This window comes from Clarias gariepinus, chromosome 10, assembly GCF_024256425.1.
Source record: "Clarias gariepinus isolate MV-2021 ecotype Netherlands chromosome 10, CGAR_prim_01v2, whole genome shotgun sequence".
In the NCBI taxonomy this organism is placed as follows: domain Eukaryota; kingdom Metazoa; phylum Chordata; class Actinopteri; order Siluriformes; family Clariidae; genus Clarias; species Clarias gariepinus.
Genome location: NC_071109.1, coordinates 647137 through 650000, shown reverse-complemented (window position 1 = coordinate 650000; position 2864 = coordinate 647137). Strand labels below are relative to the sequence as shown.

Genomic DNA, 2864 nt, shown 5'->3' with positions numbered 1-2864 from the left:
ATCTCATATTTACACTTTATCATTAAACATTACCGTCTTCAACAGTGACACTAATCACAGGTCTGAGATCCATCCGAACATCTCTCAGATTCATTTTTAAATCATCATTATAACAAAAAGCTACACACTCGATAAAGTATGTGGAGCCCTAGAACCGATTTATTCACATCACATTCAGCAAATTTAAATGAATTAAATGTGTTTTATGTAAATAAGTGTTTGCTAATAGCATTAGCTCATATTAACATGTAACATGTTCAATCTAATGAAACTCAGCCGTCACAACACTTCTGTCTTCTATTGGATACAAGTTCAGTTCTGTGATGCATGATGGGAAGATTAATCAATTAGTTCACACTTTATTATAACACAACATTCTGTGTCCAATGACTTCTGTGTGTGTGTGTGTGTTGTGTTCTCGTCCCTGCAGCTTTCAACCAATCACAGCACAGCTTGTATATTATATTATCTCATAATCACATGGACTTACTGTTACCATCCTGAAGGGAATTACAGCACATGTAATATCAGGATAGGATCAAAGGGGTACACGAGGTCAAAATCAGGAAATATTAATACACATATGTACTTATATTGTAATTATGTGATTGTAGATAAAGTGAAAGTCCATAAAAAGAATGTGATTTATATGTTTGTTGAGTTTGGGCCAGAAATCAAGACTTTTCTAAAGTCAGCTGTATATTTCCAGCCATTTCATCCCAAAAAGCGGAAAAACATCACCGCTAGTTAGCTAGAGTGATAAACAACTAATTTCAGAAATGATCAGAAATACAAATAAATTTAAACGCTACATTAGAGATGTCAGTCATGTTCATCACTAGTTCAGTGATTGGCAGCTTACCATGAGGTTCCGCCCCTTGCGAGATCGACCAATCACCAATGACCATAAGGAACTTTGTGTATTGAGTCTAATGTGGACACACTGCATCACTGAGTGTGTATTAGCTCGGTGTTACACTTTAGAGAAGATCTTTACTAAAAACCTTTTCACCAGAAACAGTCAGGGTTCAATAAATAACCAGAGCAATACCGCAGTGAGATGTTTAATCTTTGTTCATTCATTTAAATATTGAATTCCATCAATATTAATATCAAGAATATAGAGACTTTCAATATGTAAATATTTGATTCCCACATTATAGCGTGTAACGTTTAGAGGAAGCCGTCTTCACGAGGTCTCAAAGCAATCAGCTGTGTTCAGGAGAACTCGACACTTTGAGACAGATCACTCGTTCACTCTCACTCTCTCACTCTCTCACTCTCTCACTCTCTCACTCTCTCACTCAGTCATTTAATCACTAAGTGCTGGTTCTAATAAACTGATGCATTATTAATTAAGCATCTCCTCTAATTTGTGATTATTATGGATTTATTTCTAGCTTTCTTTTTTTCATATATAATAATTCTTGAGTTCTTAAAGGCATTTTTCCTCATACAAATTAATTTAAAAATAAAAGAAATCAAAAAAAAAAAAAACTAGTGTAGAGTATAAGCTACGGAATAACTGAGTCACGCAGTATCAAGCCTGTAATTAGCAGAAATGAATTATGAACTCATAAATGAACGATCGACAGAGGCAGATCAGGTTTCACCAACACCATGCACCACCAATGCTTTGTTATTGTTTAGCACTATGTAGGGACCCTACAAAGGGGGCAGTGCACTGACATCAACACTAAGGAACAGAATGCGCATCACTTCTGTACTTAACTTCAGCAGGTAGTAACGTCAATGCTAATGACCTTGAAGAGAAATTTCTTGCTGGTTGAAGGACACCTCAATCTCAGAATCATCTTTCTTCATGAAAATGATCACTTTATCTTCAATGCCATCTTCATCTTCCTCTCTTCAGCTCTTTAAACTGTTTTTATATCAGTCTTCTATTTCCTTCCTCTCACCATTGCTGTTTCTTTATGAAATTATTTTGATATTTAAAAAAAAACCTGCATTTGTCTGTTGGTTTAATCTGAACACTCGTTCATTTCTGTTTTCTTTTTTTTTCTGTAAACAGCTGAAACAAAATCCATTCACAGACCTGAACCTCGTCTTTCTCTGAAGGACTCTCTGGTCAGATGAAGGTCTGCACATCCAGATGTTCACACTTTAAATCCAATCATTTCAAGTAAATACTTGGAAACATTTCCGCACTTGCACGCCAAACTCACGCCTAATTAACGGATTTGCATTTTCCTGCTCTTAAAGCAAATCTGAACAGCTGGAACGGATAAAAATACAACCGAGGAAAAATATAATAACTGTCTCTGAGTTTTCTGTAGGACAGAGAGGAGAGGGCTTCTTATCTCTTATATTTAATAGTCAGAAATTTGGATTAGACTTTTCATTCAGGCCACATACACAACACGACCAAAAAAAGAGACACATTCTAATATTTCACTGGACCACCTTTTGCTTTGATTACGTCCAGTTCATTTGTGAAAATGATTCCTCGTGCTCTCAGGGCCGCTCTCTCACACTCGGAGTCCTGGAACATGGCTGCTCCATCAAGGAAGAAGTAAAACCCTCTTAGATTTGATACCCTGGTGATTCAGTACATGCAAGTGGTCAGCTGACTTCATTTTATTGCCCCATATCATTGCTGAGCCTAGACCTGAGCAGCTAAAGCAACTTCATATGATATCACATGCCCCCTGAAGGCATCAGGTACGGTAGGCGACAGGCAAGATCAGAGCATCACTTCATTCAATTCAATTTAATTTTATTTGTTTATCAGTTTTAACAGTGGTCATTGTCGCAAAGCAGCTTTACAGAATTAAAAGTAAATTATGTAAATGTGCATTAAATGTGAGAATATGTGTATGAATCGGAATGTTCAGATCATCCCT

The 2864-nt window shown here is 36.5% G+C and overlaps 1 long non-coding RNA gene across 1 annotated transcript in view; it reads left to right on the top strand.

Moving 5' to 3' along the window:
• LOC128531284 (uncharacterized) overlaps positions 1-2553 on the top strand; it is a 2958-nt gene extending 405 nt beyond the window's left edge. The window contains exon 3 of the long non-coding RNA XR_008361185.1: positions 2033-2553. This is a non-coding gene — a long non-coding RNA (uncharacterized LOC128531284). The remainder of the gene's footprint in view (positions 1-2032) is intronic.
• The last annotated feature ends 311 nt before the right edge of the window (positions 2554-2864 follow it).